Source organism: Bos grunniens, chromosome 4, assembly GCF_055505025.1.
Source record: "Bos grunniens cultivar Pamir isolate PY7600 chromosome 4, Bosgru_T2T1.0, whole genome shotgun sequence".
Taxonomy (NCBI): Eukaryota; Metazoa; Chordata; class Mammalia; order Artiodactyla; family Bovidae; genus Bos; species Bos grunniens.
In genome coordinates this window covers 22,156,192-22,166,891 of record NC_141168.1, presented here as the reverse complement: position 1 = coordinate 22,166,891, position 10,700 = coordinate 22,156,192, and the positions used below count along the sequence as shown (strand labels likewise).

Here is a 10,700-nt window from a genome sequence, read left to right as displayed (position 1 = left end):
AAAAATGATTATACGACTGAGCAGACTATAAAGCTCCTGGCTTGATCTGAGGTTTATAGGACCAGGACTTTAAACCTTAAGAAGGTTAATGCCTTAAGTTATCCCTTAATGCATAGGGCTTCCCAGGTGGCATAGTGGTAAAGAATCCCCCTGCCAATGCAGGAGATGTTGAGACGTGGGTTCGACCCCTGGGTGGGGAAGATCCCCTGGAGTAGGAAATGGCAACCCACTCCAGTATTCTTTCCTGGAGAATCCCATGGACAGAGGAGCCCAGAGGGCTACAGGATATGGATTTGAAAACAGTCAAACACGACTAAGCAACTGAGCATGCAATGCATGGGTATGAAGATCTTCAGTTCACTTCAGTCACTCAGTCGTGTCCGACTCTTTGTGACCCCATGAGTCGCAGCACGCCAGGCCTCCCTGTCCATCACCAACTCCTGGAGTTCACTCAGACTCACATCCGTCGAGTCAGTGATGCCATCCAGCTATCTCATCCTCTGTCGTCCCCTTCTCCTCCTGCCCCCAATCCCTCCCAGAATCAGAGTCTTTTCCAATGAGTCAACTCTTCGCATGAGGTGGCCAAAGTACTGGAGTTTCAGCTTCAGCATCATTCCTTCAAAAGAAATCCCAGGGCTGATCTCCTCTAGAATGGACTGGTTGGATCTCCTTGCAGTCCAAGGGACTCTCAAGAGTCTTCTCCAACACCACAGGTCAAAAGCATCCATTCTTCAGCACTCAGCCTTCTTCACAGTCCAACTCTCACATCCATACATGACCACAGGAAAAACCATAGCTTTGACTAGACAAACCTTTGTTGGCCAAGTAATGTCTCTGCTTTTGAATATGCTATCTAGGTTGGTCATAACTTTCCTTCCAAGGAGTAAGCGTCTTCTAATTTCATGGCTGTAGTCACCATCTGCAGTGATTTTGGAGCCCCAAAAAATAAAGCCTGACACTGTTTCCACTGTTTCCCCATCTATTTCCCATGAACTGATGGGACCGGATGCCATGATCTTAGTTTTCTGAATGTTGAGCTTCAAGCCAACTTTTTCACTCTCCACTTTCACTTTCATCAAGAGGCTTTTTAGTTCCTCTTCACTTTCTGCCATAAGGGTGGTATCATCTGCATATCTGAGGTTATTGGTATTTCTCCCGGCAATCTTGATTCCAGCTTGTGCTTCCTCCAGCCCAGAGTTTCTCATGATGTACTCTGCATATAAGTTAAATAAGCAGGGTGACAATATACAGCCTTGATGTATTCCTTTTCCTATTTGGAACCAGTCTGTTGTTCCATGTCCGGTTCTAACTGTTGCTTCCTGACCTGCATATAGGTTTCTCGAGAGGAGATCAGGTGGTCTGGTATTCCCATTTCTTTCAGGATTTTCCACAGTTTATTGTGATCCACACAGTCAAAGGCTTTGAAATAGTCAATAAAGCAGAAATAGATGCTTTTCTGGAACTCTCTTGTTTTTTCAGTGATCCAGCAGATGTTGGCAATTTGATCTCTGGTTCCTCTGCCTTTTCTAAAACCAGCTTGAACATCAGGAAGTTCACAGTTCACATATTGCTAAAGCCTGGCTTGGAGAATTTTGAGCATTACTTTACTAGTATGTGAGATGAGTGCAATTGTGCAGTAGTTTGAGCATTCTTTGTCACTGCCTTTCTTTGGGATTGGAATGAAAACTGACCTTTTCCAGTCCTGTGGCCACTGCTGAGTTTTCCATATTTGCTGGCATATTGAGTGCAGCACTTTCACAGCATCATCTTTCAGGATTTGGAATAGCTCAACTGGAATTCCATCACCTCCACTTGCTTTGTTCATAGTGATGCTTTCTAAGGCCCACTTGACTTCACATTCCAGGATGTCTGGCTCTAGGTCAGTGATCACACCATCGTGATTATCTGGGTCATGAAGATCTTTTTTGTACAGTTCTTCTGTGTATTCTTGCCATCTCTTCTTAATATCTTCTGCTTCTGTTAGGTCCATACCATTTCTGTCCTTTATTGAGCCCATCTTTGCATGAAATGTTCCCTTGGTATCTCTAATTTTCTTAAAGAGATCTCTAGTCTTTCCCATTCTGTTGTTTTCCTCTATTTCTTTGCATTGATCGCTAAAGAAGGCTTTCTTATCTCTTCTTGCTAGTCTTTGGAACTCTGCATTCAGATGCTTATATCATTCCTTTTCTCTTTTGCTTTTCGCTTCTCTTCTTTTCACAGCTATTTGTAAGGCCTCCCCAGACAGCCATTTTGCTTTTCTGCATTTCTTTTCCATGGGATGGTCTTGATCCCTGTCTCCTGTACAATGTCACGAACCTCATTCCATAGTTCATCAGGCACTCTGTCTATCAGATCTAGGCCCTTAAATCTATTTCTCACTTCCACTGTATAATCATAAGGGATTTGATTTAGGTCATACCTGAATGGTCTAGTGGTTTTCCCTACTTTCTTCAATTTAAGTCTGAAGATCTTAACTTACATGTAAACAGAGTTGACTGGGAGGTGGGGGAAAGATGGAGAGATAAGGAAGTTATGAAAATTCAGGAGCACCTTTAATCAGATACAGGACCTTCTCTGCCCTATATATCTATGTCCCTCAGAGAGGAAGAAGGAAGAGAAAAAAGGCAAGAGAGGGCCAAGTTATCCAAACTCTTTCCTCCACTTTTGAAGTTATTCTTAAATAACCTTGAGCAAGACAAGCCGCGCTGCTATGTGCCATGGAAGACAAATTGACAAAGCACATGTTTTGTTTGAGGGATTATTTCCTATTCGGTTGTAGAAAACCTAGCAGAGAGACCCAGATAGGTCCCCTTGTTATCCTCTGCTAAGAACCTAGGACAGTTAATCCCTTTAATGCTCAAATTCCTCCCAGAGCATTCCAGGCACCCTGGAGTGAGGGTGTCTCCTGTGGATTCTGTGCATCTGTTATCTTGGTTGCACAGTGCAGTTTTCCTTTTCTTGTTCATTGGATGCTGCTAGATTGGGTCAACTCCAAAAGCAACATCTAAGCATGAATTCTCCTTCTAGGTCCCCACTGCGGCTGCCTGATGTCTGATTAAAAGGCCTAGACATGAGAGCAAGGGAGTTGTATGGTACTTCTGAAGTCCCTGGCACTATCTCCCACCATTGCAGAGCTGCTGGGGCCAATATGGCCGCTTCTTGTGTTCTCAGAGCCCTGTGGAGATGGTGATGAAAAAGCTCACGGAGATCGGACTTGCCCTTTTATTGCAGAACTCAGCCATGAGCACCTGGGGTCTGAGCCAGGAGGACATGGTTTGTCTGACAGATCCCTCACTCTACTCAGTGGCAATTCCCAGGCACAATGAGATGGGGGGGGCTGGGGGGGAGAAGCGCTATCATGTTAGACTCTGGTACAAGAATTTATCTTAGTAAGAGATTTGCCTTTTTGAGAAAAATGCCTTGATAAGCTCACTTGTGTAGTCAATTCCCTTTGAAGTATAGCTGTTCTCTGGTGCCAAGGTTTCCAAGAAAGGGCCAACGTTGCTCTGTTTAAGAAAGCAAACGTAATTTATCTACCCATTTATTTTGTCATGGAGATGTGAAAGAGGAGAGTAAAAAGGAGGAAGAATAAGATAACCAGACAGTGGGAGGGGACTTCCCTAATGGTCCCGTGGCTAAGTCTTTGAGCTCCCAATGCAGGAGGCCTGCCTGGATTTGATCCCTGGTCAGGGAACTAGATTCCACAAGGCAGAACTAAGAGTTCACAGTGCAACTAAAAAGATCCTGCGTGCTGCAATGAAGATTGAAGATCCCTTGCAGCCAAACAAACAAGATAGCAGGAGGTCATGTGTCACACAGCGGGATTCTTCTTCACTAGTATTATTAAAAACCATAAAATGGTTGGTCTGATTGGATTTCTTATGGGAAAAAAAGCTACTGGGAGATGACCTTGTGTATATGCTGACTTGGGGGCAAAAGAGCAGCCACAGAAACAGATAAAGGAAGGGCAGACAGACCAGTTGCCATCTGCACAGTTAGACCAGGTTTGTGGACTGAAATCAAACCTGTCAGCCCACCAGGTCCTTAATTATGCAAATTGTTATGCAAATTGAGCCCCAGGAGATGTGCCCGGTAAGGGCCCAGGAGGAGCTAAGACAGGTCTATAAGTTGGGGTAGACACAGCTTAGGAACTGCAGAACACTTCAGAAATCACTGAAAGTGGAGGCAAAGTGGACCTCAACAGCCACCTCCTATGACCTTCTTTGCAGTACGCATTCCCTTGCCTCTTCCAGGAGGGGCCTCGACAGGCTGGGCCCCTTCTGGTGACCAGGTCTCCCCCGTTTCCAGTAAGACCTCTGCCTCTGCTCCAGCTCTCCCTCCCACTCCACGCAATCAGTGAGCGCCACCTGTGTGCCTGACACTTCAGCGGACCCTGAGCCAACAGGGGTAATCATCACACCATCTGTGGGAAACCAGTGCTCAGCTTCTCTGCACTGTCGAGCCAGGGGAAAGTGAAAGTGACTCAGCTGTGTCCGACTCTTTGCGACCCCATGGCTACACAGTCCATGGATTTCTCCAGTACTGGAGTTTGTAGCTGTTCCTTTCTCCAGGGGATCTTCCCAACCCAGGGATCAAACCCAGGTCTCCCACATTGCAGGCGGATTCTTTACCAGCTGAGCCACAAGGTTAGCCCAAGAACACTCGAGTGGGTAGCCTATCCCTTCTCCAGCGGATCTTCTTGACCCAGGAATTGAACCAGGTCTCCTGCATTGCAGATGGATTCTTTACCAACTGAGCAGAGAAGCCTGTTGGTCCAGGGGATGGACCCCTTTTTCCTTTCTTGAGCACCCTGTTGAAAACACAATTCTTGTCACCTAAACAGGTTATCATTTCCTCGTCTTCCAGATCAGTCTATCACAGAGATGAGTTTTGATTCTAGCATTTCTCACATATTTCCATTATTTTCTTACACACAGGTGCCTCCTGCATTGGTTTTCCATTGCTGCTAAACAAACTACCATTAACGTCATGACCTAAAGCAACACAAATTTATCCTCTTACAGGTCTGGAAGTCAGAGAGGGTGTGATTTTCTGGAAGCTTTGGAGAGAATCCTTTTTTTTTTTTTTTTTGCCCCTGGCTTTTTCCAACTTCTAGGGACTGCCACACTCCTCTGCTCGAGGCGCTGCATGCAGCACTCTGACTGGCGCTTCCGTCGTCACATGACCTCTTACATATTCATCAGTGCCTGCTTTAGGGCCCAGACCCAGCCTGCTTCCCTTATTTATGAATGCTTGTGGTTAATTAGACTTACCTGGCTAATTCATGCTACTCAGCTCATCTCATGAGCCTCAATTTAATCACACCTGCAGAATCCCTTCTATTACTTAAGGCAACATATTCACAGGTTCTAGGGAGTAAGATGTGGGCCTTATTGTGCTGTGTGCTAAGTCTCTTTGGTTATGTTCCACTCTTTGTGATCTATGGACCCTACTGGCCAGGCTCCTCTGTCCATGGATTCTCCAGACAAGAACACTGGAGTGGGTTGCCAGGCTCTCCTCCAGGGGATCTTCCCAACCCAGGAATCAAACCCTCATCTCTTTTGTCTCCTGCATTGGCAGGTGGGTTCTTTACAACTAGTATCACCTGGGGAAGCCAAATTGAAAACTGCATCCATGTGAAAACCTTAACGGGCTTCCCCAGTGGCTCAGCTGTACGGGGCTCAATGTGTGGGGCCATTATTCAGCCCACATTCCCCCACATATCAAAAAGACTGCCCTCCGCACCCTGCCCCTTCTGGAGCTGTCTTCCCAGTGTCAGGTCCACAGTGGCCTCTGGGTCGAAGACCAGTCTCCACAAGATGGTGGGGGGTCATCTTGGACATGAAGTGCAACTGAGAATTAAAATTCATAAAACCCACTCTTAAAATTAAGAAATGCTTATTAATAGTCTACTTTATATAGATGCTATTCTGAGTCTGGGGGAAGTAGCAATGAGTGAAACAGAGGAGTCTCTGTTACCAGAGGCCTGGTGAACTAGGGAAAAAAATACAAAGGCTTGTTCAATGTCATATGTCATTCAGTTCAGTTCAGTTCAGTTGCTCAGTCGTGTCCAACTCTTTGTGACCCCATGAATCACAGTATGCCAGGCCTCCCTGTCCATCACCAACTCCCGGAGTTCACCCAGACTCACGTCCATCGAGTCAATGATGCCATCCAGCCATCTCATCCTCTGTCGTCCCCTTCTCCTCCTGCCCCCAATCCCTCCCAGCAGCAGAGTCTTTTCCAATGAGTCAACTCTTCGCATGAGGTGGCCAAAGTACTGGAGTTTCAGCTTCAGCATTATTCCTTCCAAAGAAATCCCAGGGCTGATCTCCTTCAGAATGGACTGGTTGGATCTCCTTGCAGTCCAAGGGACTCTCAAGAGTCTTCTCCAACACCACAGTTCAAAAGCATCAATTCTTCGGCGCTCAGCTTTCTTCACAATCCAACTCTCACATCCATACATGACCACAGGAAAAACCATAGCCTTGACGAGACAAACCTTTGTTGGCAAAGTAATGTCTCTGCTTTTGAATATGCTATCTAGGTTGGTCATAACTTTCCTTCCAAGGAGTAAGCGTCTTTTAATTTCATGGCTGCAGTCACCATCTGCAGGGAGTTGCAAATTAAAGCAACAAGGTATCATACACATCTATTAGCAGGCTAAAGTGCAAAACACTGGCAACACCAAATGCTGGTGAGGATGTGGAGCAGTAGGAATTCTTACTCATTGCTGGTGGGAATGCAAAATGATACAGACACTTTGGAAGCTAACCATATTCTTACCATGCCTGCCTGCCTCCCTGCTAGGTCACTTCAGTCATGTCCAAGTCTTTTCTACCCTATGGACCATAGCCCACCGGGCACCTCTGTCCATGGGATTCTTTAGGCAAGAACACTGGAGTGGGTTGCCAGGCCCTCCTCATTCTTGACATATGATCCAACAATTGTGCTCCTGGGTAAGTTGAAAATTGTGCATAAAAGATGCCAATCTGACCGAAAATCAGTCACTCAGTCACGTCCAACTCTTTGCAACCCTGTGGACTGTAGCCCACCCGACTCCTCTGTCCATGGAATTTTCCAGGCAGAAATACTGGAATGGGCTGCCATTTCCTCCTCCAGGGGATCTTCCCAAGCCAGGGGTTGAATTCTTTTATCTCCTGCCTTGGCAGGCGGATTCTTTACCACTGCGCCACCTGGGAAGACAAGTTGAAAATAATATCCATGTAAAAACCCTGCACCCAAATGTTTATAGAAGCTTTATTCATAATTGCCAAAAATTGGAAGTAACCACAATGTCCTTCCATAGGTGAATGGATTAAAAAAAAACAAAACTGAAAAACTGTGATCAATTCATACAATGGAATATGGTTCAGTGATTTTTTTTTTTTAATAAATTATTAAGCCACCACAGGAGAAGGAAATGGCAACTCATTCCAGTATTCCTGCCTGGAGAATCACATGGACAGAGGAGCCTGGTGGGCTACAGTCCGTGGGGTCACAAAGAGTCGAACACGACTGAGTGACTAAACACACAAACCAGCACAATGACATGAGGGAATCTTAAATGCATATTGCTGAGTAAAAGATGCCAATCTGAGAAGACTATGTACTGTATGATTCCAACTGCATGACATTCTGGAAAAGACAAAACTATGAAGACAGAACAGAGGTCAGTGGTTACCAGGGGTTTGGGGGAAGGAGAAGAGATGAGTGGGTGGAGCACAAGGAGTTTTAGGGCAGTTGAAACTATTTGTATGATACCATAATGGTGGATATAGAACGTGTAATGGTGGGTACAAGAACTTATGCATTTGTCAAAATCCATAGAATGTTCAACACAAAGAGTCAACTCTAGTGTAAACTATGGAGTTTGTGGGACCTCTCTGTTAACTTTCCCTGGTGGCTCAGACAGTAAAGCGTCTGTCTACAATGCGGAAGACCCGGGCTCGAGCCCTGGGTTGGGAAGATCCCCTGGAGAAGGAAATGGCAATCCACTCCAGTAGTACTACCTGGAAAATCCCATGGACAGAGGAGCCTGGTAGGCTACAGTCTATGGGATCGCAGAGAGTCAGACATGACTGAGCGACTTCACTTTCACTTTCTGTTACTTTCTGCTCAATTTTTCTATAAATCTTAAACTGTTCTAAACTTAAAACCTATTCATTTAAAAAGGCATGGTATGTTGGATAATGATGCGTGCAACGAAAAATTAAAGCAACACATAGGTACAGAAGTAATAGTATTGTGGGGTGTGTGTATGTGTGCAAACTATTTTATTCTTTAGGTTAGGGATGACCTCACTGATGATGTGACTTTCTAAGACTTGAGAAGTCTTCGAAAAGTGATGGCAAAAGTCATACAGACTTCTGGTGGGGAAAAAGAAAGAAAACCTTACAGATCAAGGGAAGCAATTGCAAAGGCCCTGTGGCTGGTTATGTGTTTGGTGTGTTTGGTGTCAGTGTGGCTGGAGTGGATGAGCTTGAAGAGGACAGCAGGGGTGGGGGAGGGCCATGTTGTATTGCAACTTGCTAGTCACTATGGAGAACCAGGATTTCACCCTGAGTGAGATGGGAGCCCTCGTGGGGGGGTGCTGAACAGAGGAGAGACACCATTTGCTTTATTTTTAAGAAAATTCCTCTCACTGTTGTGAGAACAGGCTGTAGTGGGGACAAAACTGGGACAGGGAGACCTGATTTAAGTCTTGTGGGCTTGGTGGGAAGAAGTGTCATAGCTAAGCCCAGAAGCAAGATCATGTAGACATTTGAACTTATGATCCATGTAAATAACAGGAGACCCTGGGGCCCAGTGCAGCTGGGAGAATTCTAACTTGTGCATGTGCGTATGCTGGCCCACTTCAGTCATGTCCAACTCTTTGCAACCCTGTGAACTGTAGCCCGCCAAGCTCCTCTGTTGGTGGGATTCTCCAGGCAAGGATACTGGAGTTGTTTGCCATGCCTTCCTCCTGGGAATCTTCCCGGCCCAGGGATTGAACCCATGTCTCTTATGTCTCCTGTATTGGCAGGTGGATTCTTTACCTCTAGCGCCACCTGGGAAGTCCGGCAAACTCATGGGGGACCCTAATTCTCAGGAGAGATTTAGAAGCCAAGGAGTTGAGAGTATCCTGGTGAAGCCACTCTGCCTGTTTCTCAAAGCTTCCAGGCTAGGATTTCTGCTTGGTAAGTCTCATAATGTCGATGTTCAGAATGAGCCTTAACAACTCATTTCCAAGGAGCATCCAAATTCTGTGCCCCTGGAATGGTTTGGATATATTCATGGTGTCTTTTGTGATTGAAGACCCAAGATCTTCTAAGTTCTGCCCATAGTTTTTTTGTATTCATTAACTAAACTTAATCTTCATAAATATCCCATTATGAGGTCCTATTGACAAGTGTAAGGAATCACAGACCCAGAAAGGTTAAATATCACAAAGTCATCTAGTAATCAACAGCACGCAGACCTACCTGATCCTGAAGCCCAGGCCCATCCCGAGACGTGCAAAGACAGATTAGTAGAAAGAACTGAGCATCCCAACTGACACACTCAGCGCACAGCCCTGGGGTTTAATTCCAGAGTGGAAAACGTGAAAGACAAACATTTCCATGTAAGACCTCTTTCTTTTCTTTGACTATTTGATATCCTCTTTCAAAGTGGGTTTGGGGAAAATGGTGGAGTGAATCAAGGAGGCAGCGGTTGGAGAGGAAGAGTTTAGAAGGCAGGAGAGTGAAGCGTGCCCAGAAGCGGGGCAAGTTTGGGCGTGTTTCTTTACGTCTCACTTACTGTTTCTAAGTGGCTCCCAAGGTGTGGAGGCTAATGGCGTATAAAGACAAAGAAAAGCCATGTGCTTCTTAAAAGCTGGAAGCTTGTGGGGGCCTTCTGGTTTCTGCAGCTTCTTCTAGGCAGGGATTTAGACCAGATAAGGGAATCAGGCTGGGTGGAGGGTTGGGTCAGTGCTGTGGTCCCCAGCAGGCTGGTTCTCCGAGCCTCGTCCCAGCCTCTTCCTCCCCACTATTGAGTAGAAGAACCTTCCCCAACCACAGCAGCTGAGCAGATTTGCATGGGGAAGGTCCCTCATTTCCAGATGCAATGATAAATGGAGGTTTGGGTGGGAAAGGATGTCAAAGAGACCCCTGCTGACTGATGACTCTGGGGTCATTAATGTCCACATCCAAGGGCCATTCACCAGCTGAGTCATAAACTCCAAAGCAGAAATGCTGGCTGAATCCAAACAGTATGTGTGTGACAGAGATGGAAGTTGGCAGAAGATGGTGTTGACTTTATTGCTGCTCCCCAAATCCTGAAGGCCATTTTAATTAGCTTTCAAACAGCGTTTGTACTCTTTGGTCTTTGAGTTTGCTCTTACGGCTACACACACCCATCCACACATAATCCCAGTTTAATGAAACCAGAGGAACATCAAAACCACTATATTGTATCAGTGTCTCATTAAAATGGACATCTCTTGCTCTGTAGTTCATTAATATTTTTAATTATTTAAAGCAAAATTTCTACACACTGTTGTGTTGGTGAATAGAGGGCAAGTTTTTGTTTTTGTTTTTAATAAACAAGAGTGGCTGTTTTCTAATTTTCAAAGTAAGCTGCCAAGGAAGGAAAGGCTGTGACTAGCTTTGAATATATCAGATTCCTGGTATAATTGGTTGTGTTTTTCAAAACATACTGCTAATATTTGGAGCGACTTT

The 10,700-nt window shown here is 45.4% G+C and overlaps 1 long non-coding RNA gene across 1 annotated transcript; it reads right to left on the bottom strand.

Annotated features, from left to right (window-relative positions):
• Positions 1–4,104: 4,104 nt before the first annotated feature.
• On the bottom strand, positions 4,105–5,548 carry LOC147373771 (uncharacterized). Its single transcript, XR_015163153.1, has 2 exons — positions 5,023–5,548; positions 4,105–4,810 (listed from the first exon to the last, which is right to left on the bottom strand). It is a non-coding gene; the product is annotated as an uncharacterized LOC147373771 (long non-coding RNA).
• Positions 5,549–10,700: the final 5,152 nt, after the last annotated feature.